Below are 20,361 nucleotides of genomic sequence, written 5' to 3'. Positions count from 1 at the left end.
AACAAAGTGAAACTTGATGCAGAATCCGGATCTGGATTACCTTCAAAATGTAATGGAGTTTTTCATGGCCTAATATGCTCCTGTGATGAAAATTTCATCAAAATCCGTGCTGTAGTTTTGACATAATGGTAAATGGACTGCATTTATATAGCGCTTTTCCATCTGCATCAGATGCTCAAAGTGCTTTACAATAATGCCTCACATTCACCCCGATGTCAGGGTGCTGCCACACAAGGCGCTCACTACACACAAGGAGCAACTAGGGGATTAAGGACCTTGCCCAAGGGCCCTTAGTGATTTTCTGTTCAGGCTGGGATCTGAACCAAGGTTCGTCTGGTTTAAGCCCAACAGCTTGAACACTAGACCATCACCTCCTACTAACAGACAGACAGACAAATAAATAAATGCCGATGATTCTTGGCGGACATAAAAATTGTCATAAAAGGTGATTATTTTACAATTGTTACAAATCTCAACATATATACAGTAGTGTTCAGAATAATAGTAGTGCTATGTGACTAAAAAGATTAATCCAGGTTTTGAGTACATTTCTTATTGTTACATGGGAAACAAGGTACCAGTAGATTCAGTAGATTCTCACAAATCCAACAAGACCAAGCATTCACGATATGCACACTCTTAAGGCTATGAAATTGGGTTATTAGTTAAAAAAAAAAGTAGAAAAGGGGGTGTTCACAATAATAGTAGCATCTGCTGTTGACACTACAAACTCAAAACTATTATGTTCAAACTGCTTTTTTAGCAATCCTGTGAATCACTAATTTTTAATTTAATTTTAATTTAATTAGCTTATAATGCACCAAATCACAGCAAAAGCAGTCTCAAGGCACTTTACATAAAACAAGTCAACATAAAATTGAATAAATAATTAAAAATGAATTAAAAAAAAATTCAAATACATAAATAAAAACAGAAGTAAAAGAACAAAACAAATAAAAATAAAAACTATCCATAAGAAAGAGAATAAAAATAGGTTTTGAGTCTTGACTTAAAAATGTCCATGGACTCAGACTGCCTCACGGACTCAAGACTGTTCCACAGGGTGGATGCACGATACGAAAAGGCTCTTTGACCTGCTGACTTCTTCACCCTGGGAACACAGAGAAGTCCCGCATCCTGTGACCGCAAAGCCCGGGCCGGCACGTAGAATTCCACCAGATCAGCCAAATAAGACGGCGCCAGTCCATGAACAACCTTATAAGTCAATAGCAAAACCTTACAATCTGCTCTCACAGTGACAGGGAGCCAGTGCAAAGATGCCAAAATGGGTGTGATATGTTCAGACCTTCTGCTACGTGTCAAAAGTCTGGCGACAGCGTTCTGAACCAGCTGAAGACCCCTAATGCTGGACTGTGGTAACCCTGAAAATAGAACATTACAATAATCTAGTCTAGAAGAAACAAAAGCATGAATCAGGGTCTCAGCATCAGCCATGGACAGGATGGGGCGTATCCTCGCTATATTTCTCAAATGGAAAAAAGCAGTCCAAGTAACATCCCTGATGTGGAGGTCAAAAGACAACGTGGGATCAAAAATTACCCCAAGGTTCCTCATTTTGTGCGTATGATGTATGACACACGAACCCAGGCTGAGCACCAGCTGGTCAAACTGATGCCGATGTCTCGCTGGACCAAGAACCATCATTTCAGTCTATCAAAGTTTAAAAGTAGGAAGTTACTAGACATCCAACTTCTCACTGATAGAAAACAGTCCTCCAGGGTTTTATGGGAGTGAGATTTCCCACAGTTATCGGCATGTACAACTGAGTATCATCAGCATAACAATGAAAGGCAATCCCAAAACTCTGCAGTATACGCCCAAGGGGTGCCATATACAGGGAGAAAAGCAAGGGGCCTAAAACAGATCCCTGTGGAACCCCAAATCTCATGTCAGCAAGGTCAGAGGTAGTACCATTATACAAGACACATTGAGAACGACTGGACAGATATGACGTCAACCAGGCAAGGGCACTTCCAATAATCCCAAAAGAATTCTCCAACCTATTGAGCAAAATATGATGATCCACGGTATCAAATGCAGCACTGAGATTTAACAACACCAAAACCGTAGTGGTGTCTGAGTCCATTGCTCGCAGAAGATCATTCACTACTTTAGTGAGCGCTGTCTCTGGGGAGTGATATTTCCTAAAAGCAGACTGCAGCGGCTCAAAAAGATCATTCTCAGTAAGGTGGTCTACGTACTGCCGTGAAACCACTTTTTCTAAAATTTTGGAACAGAATGATAGATTTGATATCGGCCTGTAATTTTTCAATACACTAGGGTCAAGATTAGATTTCTTAAGTAATGGTTTAATCACTGCTGATTTAAAACATTTCAGAACAGATCCAGAGGTTAATGACAGATTAATAATTTCCAGTACAATCGGCCCAGGAATGGGCCACAGGTCCTTAAACAATTTTGTTGGTATGGGATCAAATAAACAGATTGTGCTTTTTGTAGACGCCACAAGTTTCGTCAGCACGTCCAATGAAATACTATTAAATTCTGTCAATCTAGGTAACACCTCAATGGTAGCGCCCACCTCCATAGCAGGTTTTAATGGCTGGGCAGAGGCATGCTGAGATATGCTCAGCCTAATATCTTCTATTTTCTTCTCAAAATAATCCAAGAAATCCTGTGCTGAAAAGGGAGAACGACTAGCAGGTGGCTGCCCGTGAATAAGAAATGCGACCGTTTCAAACAAAAACTTTGAGTTATGTTTGTTTTAATTGATCAAATCAGAGTAATAGGTCTGCTTCGTGGCCAGGAGTGCATGCTTATAATCTAAAATAGCATCCCGCCACACAAGGCGGAACCTCTAATTTGGAACAACGCCATTTCCGTTCCAAACCTCTAGCCTTCTGCCTGAGGTCACGCAAATAATCATTGAACCAAGGTGACTGTGCCTTTGGAGGGCGTGACCTTAAAAGAGGAGGCGCAATCTTATCAAGTGTAATTTTAAGCGTTAAATTTAGACTATCCATGAGGCTGTCCACTGATTTAGCATTCTCCAGATTCAAAGCTAAAATGTTATGTGTCGACGCAGATTGAGGAGCGAACCTGCGTCAGACAGGACCCAGCACTAAAAATAACCAGAAAGCGGTTCCATCAACAAAAAAACAATTCATTTTTCACCTGTGCCTAAATAAATTATACAAAAAACCCCAACCCAATGTCCTTCAAGAGGAGTGACCGCTGGCACGCTCTCCAGTGTTCATGGGGAGAGCAGTCCGGTGCTCCTGGACTCACTACCATCAAACAGACACCCCCCAGGTGGACACGACAAACTGACTCTCTGTTGAAGCACAGAAGATGTGAGGTACGTTAGCAGTTATAGCAATTTCTTTCACAAAACACATGCTATCAGCAACACATCAAGGTCTGTACTTTTTATCTTTATGCACATGAGCAGCTTCTCACAATAAGTGGAGGATCACTTATCCTGCACGCCACAGCAGTGAGAAGCAAGCCACACCATTCTCATCACAATTTCACGTATACTATGTAGCAAAACATCAAGTTACTATCTACAATTAGTCCAACAGTTAATTACCTTTACTGTGTGCTGACAGCATGTGTCCTCACCCTTCCTTGCTTCACAGGCTTAATGTGTCAAACCCAGGTGCGGTCCTCAGCATCTCACAAACGAACATCACAAGGTCGAGTTCCCGGCAGTTCTGCTTGGTTCACACATGCCTTAAAAGCAGAACGCCATCCAATTATCCGCTACAGCTGAAAGTCTTTAGGGCTGCACATGAGCACCAGTCCCAGGTGTCTCACATGATATTGACGAGGGTGAGGATTCTTCAGCCAGCACCTTTTTTCCACAGACAAATCAGCTTCCATGCAACCTGAGGAGCAAAGAAAAGAAAACAACACCAAAACCTCCAGCCACACCCCCCAACACACAACATAAAATATCAGGTAGTCTGGCCTCAAGTTCAGTCATAGTTGAGGGTTTAATACGACGCCACAGTTGTAGACAAGGTTGTTGTTCCACTAAATGCGGCAGCGTAAATGTAAACCTGATAAGTGAATGGTCAGACACTACAGATGCGAGTGGCAAAATGTCAATATTTGTGACAGCAAACCCACGTGCAAGAACCAGATCCAGGGTATTTCCACTAATGTGTGTTGGGTCCTGAATGCATTGCTGGAATCCTAAAGCATCCACAATTTGCATAAATGATTTGCTAAGGGGATCAGAGGGCTTATTTATATGAATGTTAAAGTCACCAATAATCAAAATGTTGTCTGCACTAGTTGACAAACTAGAGATGAACGCACCAAATTCATCTAAGAAGTCAGAATATGGGCCAGGGGGCCTATAAATAGTGACAAAATGACATAGCTGAGCTCCAGTTTTATGACCCTGACAGTACTTAGCATCATGGGCATAACGGAGAGTCAGATGCTCAAAGGAATTATATTTGTGACCCCCAACAACTAATAAAGAAAATCTAGATTTGTAAATAAAAGCCACACCCCCGCCTTGCTTCACACCACGAGACACGTGAGTAAATGTGTACGCTGGTGGACAGGCCTCATTCAAAGGAAGGAGAGTTGTGGGTTTGAGCCAGGTTTCACACAAGCCAATCATATCTAAATGATGATCTATGATTAAATCATTAATCAACAATGATTTCGAGGACAGTCATCTGACGTTCAGGAGACCCAGGGTAAGGACCTCAGTAGGGATGACAGTCTCACTGTTCGGAACCCAGCAAAGCAAGCCCAGGTTCCAAGAGTGCCACTGGCGCACATCAATTCGGCGGAGACATGGACATCCGGGCCAACACTCCTCAGAGCCGACCAGCGGCACCACACAGGCTCTAACCGGATCCACAAGGCGCCAGGGCAGCACAGATCCTGCCAGAATTCTGTGCACAGCTTGTCCGGAAGCCAAACAGCAAGCCAAACAGTGCTTCAGCTTCACCAGATGTCCACTTCGTCTCCCGCGGCAACGACTGCGCTTTTGGCCAAAAGGCAGCGCAGGAGCATGGTACAGAAAAGCCGGCAACTCCGATAAAAATGGGGGCGGAAAGTTCTGTCCACCCGCTGATAACCACACCGCACCACGAACCGGGGGCTGGAGATCCAGCAGAGTTTGGCAATCATACACCCACAATGCCTCTGACTCAAAAACAGCATAAATTTAAAACAATAAAATAACAGACTGGAGAGCAGCAGACGTGCAGCCAGACACAACGGCGCCATCTTGGCACTCCCTCCACTAAATACTAAACTAGTATTTAGTTGTATAACCACAGTTTTTCATGATTGCTTCACATCTGCAAGGCATTAATTTTGTTGGTTTGGAACCAAGATTTTGCTCATTTACTAGTGTGCTTGGGGTCATTGTCTTGTTGAAACACCCATTACAAGGGTATGTCCTCTTCAGCATAAGGCAACATGACCTCTTCAAGTATTTTGACATATCCAAACTGATCCATGATACCTGGTATGCAATATATAGGCCCAACACCATAGTAGGAGAAACATGCCCATATCATGATGCTTGCACCACCATGCTTCACTGTCTTCAATGTGAAGTGTGGCTTGAATTCAGAGTTTGGGGGTCATCTCACAAATTGTCTGCAGCCCTTGGACCCAAAAAGAAAAATTTTACTCTCATCAGTCCACAAAATATTCCTCCATTTCTCTTTAGGCCAGTTGATGTGTTCTTTGGCAAATTGTAACCTCTTCTGCCCATGTCTTTTATTTAACAGAGGGACTTTGTGGGGGATTCTTGCAAATAAATTAGCTTCACACAGGCATCTTCTAACTGTCACAGCACTTACAGGTAACTCCAGACTGTCTTTGACCATCCTGGAGCTGATCAATGGATGAGCCATTGCCATTCTGGTTATTCTTCTATCCATTTTGATGGTTGTTTTACATTTTCTTCTACGCATCTCTGTTTTGTTTTGTTTTTTTGTCCATTTTAAAGCATTGGAGATCATTGTAGATGAACAGCCTATAATTTTTTGCACCTGCGTATAGGTTTTCCCCTTTCCACTCAACTTTTTAATCAAACTACGCTGTTCTTCTGAACAATGTCTTGAACGTCCCATTTTCCTCAGGCTTTCAAAAAGAAAAGCATGTTCAACAGGTGCTGGCTTCATCCTTAAATAGGGGACACCTGATTCACACCTGTTTGTTCCACAAAATTGATGAACTCACTGACTGAATGCCACACTACTATTATTGTGAACACCCCCTTTTCTACTTTTTTTTACTAATAGCCCAATTTCATAGCCTTAAGAGTGTGCATATCATGAATGCTTGGTCTTGTTGGATTTGTGAGAATCTACTGAATCTACTGGTACCTTGTTTCCCATGTAACAATAAGAAATATACTGAAAACCTGGATTAATCTTTTTAGTCACATTGCACTACTATTATTCTGAACACTACTGTAGGTTATAAGGTGCCAAAAATTTTAAAGAGAAGATTTAGATTTAGTGCTACATAAAGAATCTGAATTGAAGTTGTAGCTTTTCTAGTGAGTAGGGACAAGTATGTTTGGTAAAGTAGCCAAGATGTAGGTGGTTCGATTCCTCGTCAGGCTACCTGTGCGAGTCCTTGGACAAGTGTCTTTATCTACATGGTCTCAGTTCACCCAGATGTAAATGGGTACCATCCAGAGGTGGAGACGTCTTTCTCTTGATAATCCCTTGGTACTGAGAAAGATCGTCTCTTGAACGATTCCCAGACAGGATAGAAAATCTACATCTGCAGTCGATCTAGAGACACCTGTGCATGGGTTTGTTTAACATGGGAACGTTGATGCACGCCGACAAACACACAGTCCTTCAAAGATCCTTCACCTGGGCTGATGGCTAGGAAATCCCAGATGATCGAGCTCTGAGGATCTACTGCAGCCTTCATCCGCCTTCACAGCCAGTAGGTTACAAACTTCACTTGATCCTTTGTTAAAGACTTCTTCTTTCACCAGAGCCTCGCCAACATTTCATGTTCAGAGTTCCTGTTGGGCCTTCATGGTTACCATAGTGGCCACGGGGCACATAAGGTCCCCAACGTATTTCACCCTAACAGGCAATCCTGTACTTCATCCATTACCCAGGTGTCACAACCCAGACAAAGGGTTGGTTCTTGACACCCTAGAGAAGTAGCCTGTGATGGACTGGCATCCTGTCCAGGGGGAGTAAGCTCGCTTCATGCGGCTGAATCTGAGGATGAGCTCCAGCACCAATGGACCTCAGGGCCTATGAAGGATTTCCTACTTCTACAACTCGTTAAAAGAAAAATTATTTTCTAAAGACAATAATTTGGGACAGATAGTGAATATACCCACAGGGCTTTCCTGGAGATGAGCACATGCGTTCAAATTATATTGCTAATAGTTTCTCAAAGAATTAAGCTAATTAGCTAATTTCCAAGATTGCTGTACACCATGCGAATAGCTCAACACTGCAAACTTTAAAACTCTGTTCTCTGGGTTTCTGGCTTCGACCAAGAAGTACAAAGTACAAACAGGCTGAGTAACATTTTGGGAATCATAAATCAAGCAGCAATCCCCCTTTAATCCTAATTAAAAAGTCAGCGGTCACGACACCTCTGCTTCATCATGAGTACACTATTTATTTGGTTAACAAGCAGACATCCGGCACGTTTGAGCAAAGGGACTCCAGCGACGGCATGAGAAATGACTTCTTTGACAGCGCAGAATGTCAGGCTGCAACTGTAAGGCGGATGAACCTTGCTCTCACAGCTTCCACCTTGTCTGATTTCCCAGGGGCTCTGAGTGCTTGTTTCACAGAGTTGGGTCTACCATCACTCATTCAGGATAGCACTGTCTCCGCTTCTTGCAGAGCGCCGTCAAATCTCTGCACATATTAATGCAACACTAACTCAGGCCCATATTGTCGCCTGGCTTTTGGGTTTTGTTGCAAAAACATGCATTTGTCTCTGCAAAGGCAAATATGGTGGGAGTGGGGAGCTAATCTCTTACACAAAGAGAAAGAAGAATAGACCCGTGAATGTCTAAAATTACCACAGCGACACCAATAGATTTGCCTGTCAAACAACATGTTCTGAATAGAGTCCGACCGATAATTTGGTTGGATGATGGTATCGGCCGATAGGAGCTTTTCAGCAACATATCAGGATCAGTATTTATCATACCAAAAAACAGTGCCAAAAATATTTTGGCAGTTGGAAATAACATAATTACATAGTCTGTCTGCCAGAGGGTGCTCTAATAGAATTGTTTGCAATGTTGTCAAGCATCGCTGGGACCCCATCACCCCTTGGTTACATTAGCTAAAAGACATAGAGGCAAAGCAATCAGCTGCCATTCATTTTCAATAAGAGTGAGCATTTTACATCAAAAAGAGACTAGTGGTCACTATGCCACCAGCTAGGTGGGGCCAAAATAGATGAGAGGTCTATTTTATGCCAATTTTGAGAAATGTTACACGATTGCCAGTCCAAGTGAAGGCAGCATGACAGCAGTGTGCTGTAGGTTGGTCGGTCGTTGGTTATATTTATAGCAATTTACAATAAGGTTCACGTCTAAGCTGTTACATGAAACCTCAAATACATTTCCCTGTCATAAGGTTTTGATAATGACATGTTCGTAATTATTGCCATTAAGCACTTTTCAGTATGGTAAACTTTTTACTCCTTAATATTTTATCGGTTGGCATTGTTGGACAGAATGTTTCATGACGCTTGTTTTCAGACCACTTGATGAGGACACAACGTACACAGCTGATAAATCAAGGTCTTCATTATCTTCATCTGGGGTAAGAAGCACCATAAAATATTCTGTTCTTTGCTTATCACGCTGACACAAGACACAGGCACCACAAAATTTTGATATAACACATACCGTTCAGATAAACAATGTAAGCATGTCACCCGCAAACAGATGTCAAATGCAACACTCGACATCCAATCACATAACTGTACTGATCCACGCAATAGGGCAAGGCCCGCCCACCTGGGGGTCGGTTGAGCGCAGGCTTAAAAACGTAGGCGGGGTGCTACGTCGGGGCTCTTGGTTGCAACGTAGAGGGGACACTTGCTCCAAGACCCCAGCACTGTTGTAGTGACTCTCTGTTCATTCGGTGAAGGCATCTTTTCAATACATCTGGTTTTTGAAGTCAGTGTCCTGTCAGTCTCTGAGTGTTCAAGTTCATTCACCACACAAACTTACTGGGGGGAGGGGAGATCCAAGCAAGAAAATCCCCTACAAATAAAATAAGAAATGCTGAACAAAATGACAGGCAAGCGCCATCATAAAACCACAAAATACTACACCATCATCAGACTAGCAGTAGGGGTGGAACAATACATTAGCTCCATGATACAATACAGAATTACATCACTGTTTTACACTAATTATGTAGAAAGTAGTCAGTGCTGAATGTTTCACTTTAAAGAAACAAAGTATTCTCAACAACAAATTGTAGTCCTTAATTGTGAGCAACACTCATTTTAAAAAACACAATATGAATAGATACAGGCCCCAAGATATCATTATCATGATTAGAGCCCGACCGATATGGATTTTTTGAGGCCGATGCCGATAACGATATTTGGATGAAAAATGCCGATAATCGATAAATCAGCTGATTTGCCAATAGCCGATAAATCAACTGATATTATTTTTTTTTTTTTAAATGAATAAAATGTTCTTTTTTGGACCCTTAACAAAAAAGATATGAGCTAAAAGCTGAAGCTTTGTCTCACATTGATTAACTTTATAACAGAGAAGAATTTTCAAGTTCAAAAAATGCGATCAAGAATTAAACCTTTATGAAATTAGCAACTACATATCCTTAAAAAGAGTTGTGAAATACAGCTGATCTTGTACCTCTTGTTGCTACAACTTAGATATAGGTTCAGGATAAGGATGTAGATCCTTCTAAACTTACTTGTATGCTTTTGTCAGCCAATCAGTGCAGTGTGACGGCGAACTACAGGGGCTGGTGATGAACACATTTAAGCAGGTGTGTAAGCAGCTCTCAGATGAATGGAGTCAGAACTCCATCTACTGGGCAAATGTGCAATTGCCGACACAAACATTATTTCAGTAACTGTTCTGTTTATGAGAAATTATCGGTGTTCTATCGGCAAAATTGCGGCCGATAGTGAGTACTTTGAAAAGGCCGTATATCAGCCAATAATATTGGCTGGCCGATATATCAGTCGGGCTCTAATCATGATACATGATGTATCATCCAACCCCTAACATGTAACGTTAGCTACAAGCAGCTAATGCAGGTAAACCAGTCACAAATCTGCTCTTTGCCCGCAAGACGAACCTACACAGATAGCGTAGAAATAAAAAGGGAAGCAGGAAGGTGGGTTTTTTAACGATATTCAATATGCTGATATTTTCAGACTTGTTCTGGCCAATACCGATATATAAACATTGGTGTGTTTTTCCTTTTAATTTAATTCAAGAGCACATCATAAGTCGGCCCAATGTGCTTCACCAGGATAAAGTCGAACCTGACCCACCCATTTTATATTCCTACAGATTATGCGGCGGCCTGATTTGTTCTGTTGTTAATTTTAAAATGTCAATGACCTTTAGATGTTTTATGTTGCAAATGCAGTCAAACACAAGGCACACTATGTCAGTGATCCAAGTAATGGCTCCAACATTTATCAGTAATTAATTTAACAATTAGTATGGATTAGTTGTTGCAGCCCAAGTTAATGACATCACCTAACTAATGCAGTAGGAGGAGGAGAAAAAGAACTATAAGAGAAAGGAGGAGGGGAAGGAGAAGAGGAAGAAGAAGGAGAAGAGGAAGAAGTAAGAGAAGGAGAAAGATGAGGAGAAGAGGAAGAAGAAAGAGAAGGAGAAGCAGAAGAAGAGAAAAGGGGAGAATGAGAAGCAGAGGAAGACAGAAGAAGGAGAAGAAAGAGAAGCAAAAGAAGAAGAAGAGGAAGAAGAAAGAGAAGGAGAATCAGAAGAAGAAGAGGAAGGAAGAGAAGAAGAAGGAAAAAGGGAAGATGAATAGGAAGACGGAGGAGATGGAGAAGAGAAGAAGAAAGAGAAGGAGAAGAAGCAGAAGAAGATGGAGAAGAAAAGGAAGGAGGAGGAGAAGCAGAACAGGGAGAAGAGGAAGACAGAGAAGAAGAAGAAGAAAAAAGATGGAGAAAAGGAAGGAGGAGAAGCAGAAGAAGAAGAGAAGAAAAGGAAGAAGGAGAAGGTGAAGGAGAAGCAGAAGACAAAGGAGGGAGAGAAGGAGAAGAGGAAGAAGAGAGAAAAGGTGGAGGAGAAGGGGAATGAAGAAAAGGAGAAGAGGAAGAAGAAAGAGAAGTAGAAGAGGAAGGAGGAGAAGGAGAAGAGGAAGAAGAAAGAGAAGGCGAAGTAGAAGAGGAAGGAGAAAGAGGAGAAGAATGAGAAGAGGGAGGAGGAGAAGAGGAAGAAGAAAGAGAAGAAGGAGAAGAGGAAGGAGGAGAAGGAGAAGAGGAAGAAGAAAGAGAAGGAGAAGTAGAAGAGGAAGGAGGAAGAGGAGAGACAGAAGAAGAAGGAAAAAAGGAAGTAGCAGAAGAAGATCATCAAATTTAGAAGAAACGTCTAACTTTGTGGTTTATGGGCTGAAGCTGTTCCTCGGTTACCTGCGTCCTGTGAAGGCTAAAACCAACCAAAGCTTTAGGAAACAAACTATTAAATAACATTTTTTTAGTAGCTGCAGCGCGCAAACATAAAAACTGTAGAAAGCATTTGAGATTTTGAAAGAAATAAATCTGAGTCCCTCGTGGACTCTGAAGCCGCACAAACCCTGATGAGCAGAAAGTGCAGTTTTAGAGAACACAGAGCTGTTGCAGGAGGTCACTGGTCTCCACCAACTTGTTTATTATCATTTCACTTTCTGAGACCGTCTGCAGCGCCGGCTCTCATTTATTTGATACAGTGCGACGGCCACGGAAAGCCACACCTCCATTCATCATTTATAACTGCACTGTTCTGTGGAGAGCAGCAGCGCTAAAGCTAATCCCAGCACAGGCCGGACAGATCGCAAGTCCATAACAGGGCTAACAGACAACAAGATAACTCACATACGCACCAAGACATCTGATTTAAACTGTCCATCTTACTGTCATGTGACAAACAAACAAACAGATAACTCTGCCATTATTCCTTCGGAAAGGCTAAGGCGTGCAACAATATGTTCCATCCCCTCGTTTTTTCATTTACACAGTGATTCAAACACAACACATTCTGTCATCTGATAGCTCACCACATTAAAAGAGAATATAATGAGGACAAACTCATGACCATCCTGTGTACTTTGATGCACCAGATCAATCTGAAAAGCAACATTATTCTGCCAACGTAATATCCCATAGACGTGTCTGCCACCTGCTGGATTAGTAGATGTTGGATTGATGATTGATTAGGAGCAGGTGTGGTTGTCAGAGACAGACCATATTCACTTTGAAAAATAAAAAAATAGAAGTATTTCTGATCATGTCATGGTGTTTTCACTCTCAAATAACACGGTCATATCTCCACACAACCCTACAGAAAGGATTGTCTATGAATTTGCCAACAATGGGAAAAAAAATTGTGACTTATAGTGCGCTCTCTCTCTCTCTCTCTCTCTCTCTCTCTCTCTCTCTCTCTCTCTCTCTCTCTCTCTCTCTCTCTCTCTCTCTCTCTCTCTCTATATATATATATATATATAAAGCATCTTTTATAGTCAATACTTTAGTGGCCAAGTGGTTTGAGTAACAGAACATTTGTTCTTTTTACTTTGTTTTCCACACAACTTTATCTGCTAACTAACTAAATGCTGCTGCCAGACTTTTGACACAACACCAACTTTTGACCATGCGTTTATCTCTTCTAGATTGGACTACAGGAATGTTCTATTTTCTGGTTTACCGTAGTCCAGCATTAGGGCTCTCCAATTGGTTCAAAATCCTGCAGCCAGACTTTTGACACGAAGCAGAAGGTTCAACCACATTACACCCATTTTGCCATCTCTTCACTGGCTTCCTGGCCCAATGAGATCAGATTTTAAGGTTCTGTTACTAACCTATAAAATTGTTCACGGACTGGCACCTCCCTACCAAGCAGACCTAATTAAACCCTATGTACTGGCCTGGGCTTTGCATTCTCAGGGTGCAGGACTACTTTGTGTCCCTAGAGTGAATAAAACGTCTATGGGTCATAGAGCTTACTCTTATCATGCTCCTGTTCTGTGGAATGATCTCCCTGCATCAATAAAACAGTCAGATTGTGTGGAGACTTTCAAATCCAGACTTAAGACGCACTTATTTTCCCTTTTGTATGGCTAACATACTAGCATAGTATGTTACTATGCTTTTTACCCTTTTAATTCATTTTATTAGGAAACGGTGCGTGCCACAACCCCAACTTTATCTAAATTCTGGGTCTTTTAGCGAAGCTTAGGGCTAGTGGCCGGCGATCACCTTAGTATTTCTTCTGTTTTTCTTGTTGCTTAATGCTGACAAATTACACTGTATTTGTTGTCTTTCTGATGCTTGATTCTGCTTTTTTTCTTATCTCTCTGCTTGAGGTGCAGCTCCATCCAGAGATGGGTGTGGTATCTGTTCGAGAAACCATCCTGTGCACTGGCAACATTTCCTGTATGTTCGTTTTGTGAATTGTTTTGTAATTTGTGTCTGTGGTATGGCCTGGGCAGGGGGTCGCCCCTTTGAGTCTGGTCTGCTTGAGGTTTCTTCCTTAGAGAGAGTTTTTCCTTACCACTGTTGCTCTGGCGGTTGGTAAGGTTAGACCTTACTTATGTGAAGCGCCTTGAGGCAACCTTGTTGTAATTTGGCGCTGTATAAATTAAAAATTGAAACTGAACTGAAATCTGCACAAGAACGTGATGTGTATACATACACAAAACCCGAAAAGACACCATAACACTGCACTACCTTAAAAAGACACAGCAGATTTTTTTATGTCACTGCTGTTGGTTGACTACGAATAAAGTAGAACTGTATAGCCCTTTGAGTAACAATACTATTGTTACCTCTAAATATCACTTTTGTCCCTGTTATGTATTTAACCATAACTAATCCTGATCCTTGTCTGGATCTCATAATTTCACTCTTTGGTTGTCTGCCAAGGGATGTATATGACTGACAGGCTATTAAGACAAAGGTATTGGTTTTTTAGATGCTGAAATCTGCCCCTTCTACCTTTGTTAAAAAAATTAAACTTTCAGATCCAGTCAACATAAGAATGAAAATTCCACCAACTTCTATAGAAACTGGCTGAACATACTCATTCTGCCAACAGCGGCCAATTAAAACATTACTTCTTTATCAAAGGTAACCCTGATGGGTGTAGTTCTTGTGCATCTAGACTGGGCATAAACCCACCAGTGAGCAGCGGTGCTGTGACACTGCATTATCCTTTTTTGTGCCCAAACCCAGATTTACATGTTGGGCAAGAACTTTATTCATATTAATGCTGTATTAAGCCAATAAATGAGAAGATTTCAGGTCTGAATGCTATCTGCTGCCTAATTATTGAGATCATCATCTTGAACCGCTTTTCTGGATTTGAGTAACGGGAGCAACAGCTCCAGCAGGGGACCCCAGACTTCCCTTTCCCATGCCACATTGGCCATCTCTGACTGGGGGATCCTGAGGCGTTCTCAGGCCAATGTGGAGATATAATCTCTCCACCTAGTCCTGGATCTTCCCTGGGGTCTCCTCCCATATGGACATGCCTGGAACACCTCCCATGGGAGGCGCCCAGGAGGCATCCTTACCAGATGCCCGAATCACCTCAGCTAGCTCCTTTCAACGCGAATGAGCAGCAACTCTACTCCGAGCTCCCCACGGATAACCGAACTTCTCACCCTATCTTTAAGATGATCCCCATAATTGGTCAGCAACATAAACCACCCCCAAGACTCCTGAGGTGGTTGGAAGTTGAGATCTGCGAGATTAGCAGGCCAGATTAAAAGGACCACTTGGTTTAGTGATTCACTCTTGCCATCACAGCAATTCGTCAGAGTCAACGATGACCGTCTTCAGGCCTGGGGATCAGGCACAAGTCTTTCAGCAATGAGGTCAGACTAATTGTAGGAGATGGGTCTTCAGAAGAAGGCCTCATTTCTTGTTCGTTGCTCAATGCAATATGTCAGACAGATCACTTGAAGCGATGTTCACTACCATTTTGGCAGAAAAATCTCAATTTGTTGCAACACTCAAAGAACTGCCTCAGATCTTTTCCTAATTTCACATAAATTCAGTGTTTCAGAGAAAAACACCCAAAGGTTGAGAGGTTGTGGGGTTCAATGACATAAATCACAGTAAGTAAGTCCCTTCGGCACCTTTGTGCTACATGTTGTGATTTGATGCTGTATAAATAAATCGAATTGGATGGGGCAACAGTGAGTAATAAACAGGAGAAGACAAAAGAAATCAATGACATTTTCTCCGATAGTGGAGGTTTCACAGACTGGAGGCGAGTCTAAAACAAACATGTGCTGTTCCTAAGGTTTTTCTAAAAAATTTGCAAGAGCAAAGCTAACTCAGACTGGTGCAATTACCACTTCTGCCTTCTCTCGTTCAAGAGCCGCTGTCTCAACTTTTGGCAAATCATCAAGTGACTGTGGGTAAGTCTACACCTTACACACACTTGTAGCACCTTTGTGACGATATGTTGTGATTTGGTGCTGTATAAAAAAAATAACTAAATTGAATGTGGCAACAGTAAGCAATAAAGAGGAGAAGACACAAGAAATCAATGAAATTTGCTCCCATGGTGGATGTTTCACAGACTGGATGCGAATCTAAAATCAACATGTGCTGCTCCTGAGGGTTTTCCAGAAAATTTGCTAGCGCAGTCTGATAATTACAAAGTCTGCTCTACCTGTTAGCACGGTACTGTCAAAATCCATATCACAGGGCAAATTTTAATGTTTTTGTACAGTCTATACCACACATCTTGAGTTTAATCTAACATTTTTACACTTTTATCCTGATATAACAACTGTATAACACCCATTAAAATGATGACAAACAGTGAGCATCAAAGCTGTATTACCTGGAAGAGGTGCATCAATTCCAAATGAAAAACTCAAAATTTAAATTAAACAAGAGTCATTGGAAATCAGAAATACAAAGTGTCGGGGGATCACCAAGTACATGCTTATGCTAAATATGAATGAAATTGGTCAACTGGTTTTTGACATATCGTGTCAACAAGGGTAGTAATGACATTATCTTGAATATCTCGCTGTTATCTTGAAACTGACCCCAAGGTCACCATAATCAACTTGTGTCAGGGGATCACCCAAGTACACCGTTAGGCTAAATATGAATGAAATGGATCAACTTGTTGAGATATCACCCTAAAAAGGGTGGTAATAACAATATCTTGAACATCTCACTCTGACCTTGAAATTCCTCCCAAGGTCACCATAATCAAGTGGTGCTGGGGGATCACCCAAATACACTATTATGCTAAATATGAATGATATTGGTCAACTGGCTCTTAAGATAACGAACAACAAGGGTGGCAATGACAATATCTTGAATATCTCGCTGTGACAGTGAAATTCATCCCAAGGTCACCATAATCAACTGGTGTTGGGGGATCATGCAAGTACACTCTTATGCTAAATATGAATGAAATTGATCAACTGGCACTTGAGATATCGCGCCAACAAGTGAAAACGGCAGATGGACGAACAGACGGACAGATTTTATGCCCCCGTATTTCATACTGGGGAATAAAAATGAAAAAAATAATTCTCTATAGTGTAAAGTATTCTACACGACTCATTGTGCAGTATATAAAAATTGTTGCTTACTTTACTGAGTGCTTACTGTAGAGAAATGTACATATTTAACATAAATCCAACAAAAAAAATCCAACAAGCCCTCAGCAGGTGTTCAATATCCAACAACCCAGATTTGTAAACTGACTAAAAACTGAGCACCGATCTAAAAACGTGTTTATAGCAATAAAATAAAAGGATAAACTAACTTTTAATTAAAAGACTCTACTAATGTGTCGAGCCAGCATATTGTGTATCTGTCGGCAGGCGGCCAGCACCGGCCTGAAATAATAACGGCTGAACAAACGTTAAAACAGCAACTAAATCTCCCGACTCAAATGTTGGCTCCACGTTTTACTTTCTGAAGTGGTTACTAAATGTCTCTTGTCCCTGTGGAACAAACTGACGAGCAAACTACAGCAACAAATTCATTAGAGCTCATAAGTCTGCCAGGGATGTGCCGCGGAAAAAAACACACCAGCTCAAGTTTATTTTACAGCTCGTTTGTATAGATTTTATGTTAAACTTGGTCACATAAATGAAGTATAGCACATAATTTAAATCCCACGGCTTTGTTTTATTAATTCTGAATACATTCTTAAAATATATGCGACAATGAGCCAATCAGAGTCAGAGCCTGAAATGAAAACTTCATCTCACAGACAAAGCTATCACCTCCCACTTATCCCGGATTCCAGAGAACTGTTACGCAACTAGAGCTGCCTCAAGAAGAGAGAGTTTCTACTATTGCTACTGTTACTACTACTACTGTTACTTGCAAAAATGAAGAGGTAAAAAGTTCAAAGGAAAAAGAAGAGTATGACACCAACCTTTTAGCACACTTGCCGATGATGCAGGACAACTACTACTACTAAAATGTTCAACAGCTTATGTCACTCCCGCATGTCAATGTATGTGTGTGTGCCAAGTTTGGCTCAATTCTGTAGCACAAATGTGTATCTCCACTTAACTACTACTACTACTCCTCCTCCTCCTCAAGTGCTCAATACCCTATGTCACTCCTCATATGGCAAAGTATGTGTGTGCCAAGTTTAGCTCAATTCCGAGGTGCCGTTTGGACAGAGGAGGGGCATACACACATACACATACACACAAACATATATGCAGCTGTCTCTTAGTATGTAGATTTATTTAATAAATAAAATATACCCTTTAAAGATACCTTGTTTTATTAGTAATTAAACCTTTCTAAAAGCTTCAAAATCAGACATGACCTGCAGTACATTCATGGCCCACCAAGGGGTGTGGCCCACACTTTGGGAACCACTTTCAATTTTTCAATTTCAATTCAATTTATTTTCATTTGTATAGCGACAAATCACAATAAAGTTGCCTCAAGGTGCTTCACACAAGTAAGGTCTGACCTTACCAACCCCCAGAGCAACAGTGATATGGTATATGTTTATTTGAAATGGGACAATGGATATTAATGAACATTGTGACATGTAAAAGCGGTAAGGAAAAACTCCCTCTGAGGAAGAAACCTCAAGCAGACCAAACTCAAAGGGATGACCCTCTGCTTGGGCACAGATACAATCTACAGACACAATTTACAAAACAATTTACAAAATGAATATACAGGAAATTTTGCCAGTGCACAGGACAGGAGAGTTACAGAAACAGACACCAATCCCATCTCTGGATGGAGCCGCACCTCAAACAGAGAGAAAAAACAGAATCAGGCATCAGAAAGACAACAAACACCATATAATTTGTCAGCATTAAACAACAAGAAAAACAAAAGAAATACTAAAGTGATCGACGGCCATGAGCCCGAAGCTTCACTAAAAGACCCAGAATTCAGATAAAGTTGAGGCTGCGGCACGCTCCGTTTACTAATAAAATGAATTAAACAACTTAAAAAGCACAGTAGCATACTATGCCAGTATGCTAGCCATACGAAAGGAAAAATAAGTGCGTCTTAATTCCGGACTTGGGACTGAATCTGACTGTTTTATTGATGAAGGGAGATCATTCCACAGAACAGGGGCATGATAAGAGAAAGCTCTGTGACTTTTTATTCACCCTAGGGACACAAAGTAGTCCTGCACCCTGAGAACGTAAAGCCCGGGCCGGTACGTAGGGTGTAATTAGGTCAGCTAAGTAGGGAGGTCCCAGTCTGTGAATAATTTAATAGGTTAGTAGCAGAACCTTAAAATCTGATCTCACTGGGACAGGAAGCCAGTGAAGAGACGCCAAAATGGGTGTAATGTGGTCACATTTTCTGCTTCGTGTCAAATGTCTGGCAGCAGCATTTTGAACCAATTGGAGACCACTAATGCTGGACTGCGGTAAACCAGAAAATAGAACATTGCAGTAGTCCAATCTAGAAGAGACAAACGCATGGATCAGGGTCTCAGCATCAGCCATAGGCAGGATGGGACGAATCTTTGCTAGATTTCGCAGGTGGAAGAAAGCAGTCCATGTAATATTTCTAATGTGGAGGTCAAAGGGACAATGTAGGATCAAAAATTATCCCAAGGTTCCTCACTTTGTCAGTGTGATGTATGACACACAAGCCTAGGCTAAGCGTTAACTGGTCAAATTGATGTCTCACTGGACCAAGAACCATCATTTCAGTCTTATCAGAGTTTAAAAGTAGGAAGTTTCTAGACATCCAGCTTTTCACTGATGCAAGGCAATCTTCTGAGGATTTTATGTGGAAGAGATTACCAGCAGTTATCGGCATGTGTAACTGAGTATCATCAGCATAGCAGTGAAAGGTAACCCCAAAACAGCGCAATATGTGCCCAAGGGATGCTATATAAAGGGAAAAAAACAGGGGGCCTAAGACAGACCCCTGTGGAACCCCAAATTTTATGTCACTAAGGTTAGAGGTAGTGTTACTGTACAAAACACTGTGAGAATGACTGATCAGGTATGACATCAACCATGCAAGGGCACTCCCAGTAATCCCAAAATGATTCTCCAGTCTATCGAGTAGAACATGATGATCCACGGTATCAAACCACTTCTCTACAGTTGTAAGTTACCATGACTGGGATCAGGAACATCTTATTCCAATGGTGAACTGGGTGGTATTCACACCAGTGCATCTGTCAGCCTCTGCATTTTACCCATAATTCCTTTGTTGGTGCATAGAAGTACAGAGGTGAACATGTGCACACGCAAAAGCATAAACAACAAAGTGTCAACAACACGCTGTGCAGGGGAACAAGCTGAGTGGCTGAATTGTCCGACTCAAAAAATTCCCCTTTATCGCCGCAGTCAGCACTTTTGTCTACCATGTTTCTGCTGATAAACACAACTTGCATTTATTTGCATTTCTGTGGCTCGGCTACTCATATAAATTTCTCAGCACAGCATGACACGTTCTGCAAACACTCGGATCATTTTTCTAAAAAGTGCACAAGATGAACAAACGGCCACAAAATGCAACACAGGAAGACACCGATTCCTCTATCAGAATGACGGAAGACCAAAGCCGGGTGCACGTATCGACTAATAATATAAATCAGGAGCAAAGTTGCAAGCAAGCAGTAAGTAACCTCTGCTGCACATACGTGTGTGTGTGTGTATATACGAGGGCTGTCAA

General features: G+C 41.5%; 1 protein-coding gene and 1 long non-coding RNA gene across 2 annotated transcripts in view; both read right to left on the bottom strand.

Annotated features, from left to right (window-relative positions):
- tmem132e (transmembrane protein 132E) overlaps window positions 1-20,361 on the bottom strand; it is a 1,128,337-nt gene that overhangs the window by 1,064,875 nt on the left and 43,101 nt on the right. The window lies entirely within an intron of this gene.
- On the bottom strand, window positions 180-20,347 carry LOC117516867. Its single transcript, XR_004562558.1, has 3 exons — window positions 20,326-20,347; window positions 6,239-6,246; window positions 180-374 (listed from the first exon to the last, which is right to left on the bottom strand). It is a non-coding gene; the product is annotated as an uncharacterized LOC117516867 (long non-coding RNA).

Source organism: Thalassophryne amazonica, chromosome 9 (assembly GCF_902500255.1).
Source record: "Thalassophryne amazonica chromosome 9, fThaAma1.1, whole genome shotgun sequence".
Classification (NCBI taxonomy): domain Eukaryota; kingdom Metazoa; phylum Chordata; class Actinopteri; order Batrachoidiformes; family Batrachoididae; genus Thalassophryne; species Thalassophryne amazonica.
This window is presented reverse-complemented; position numbering and strand designations above follow the sequence as displayed.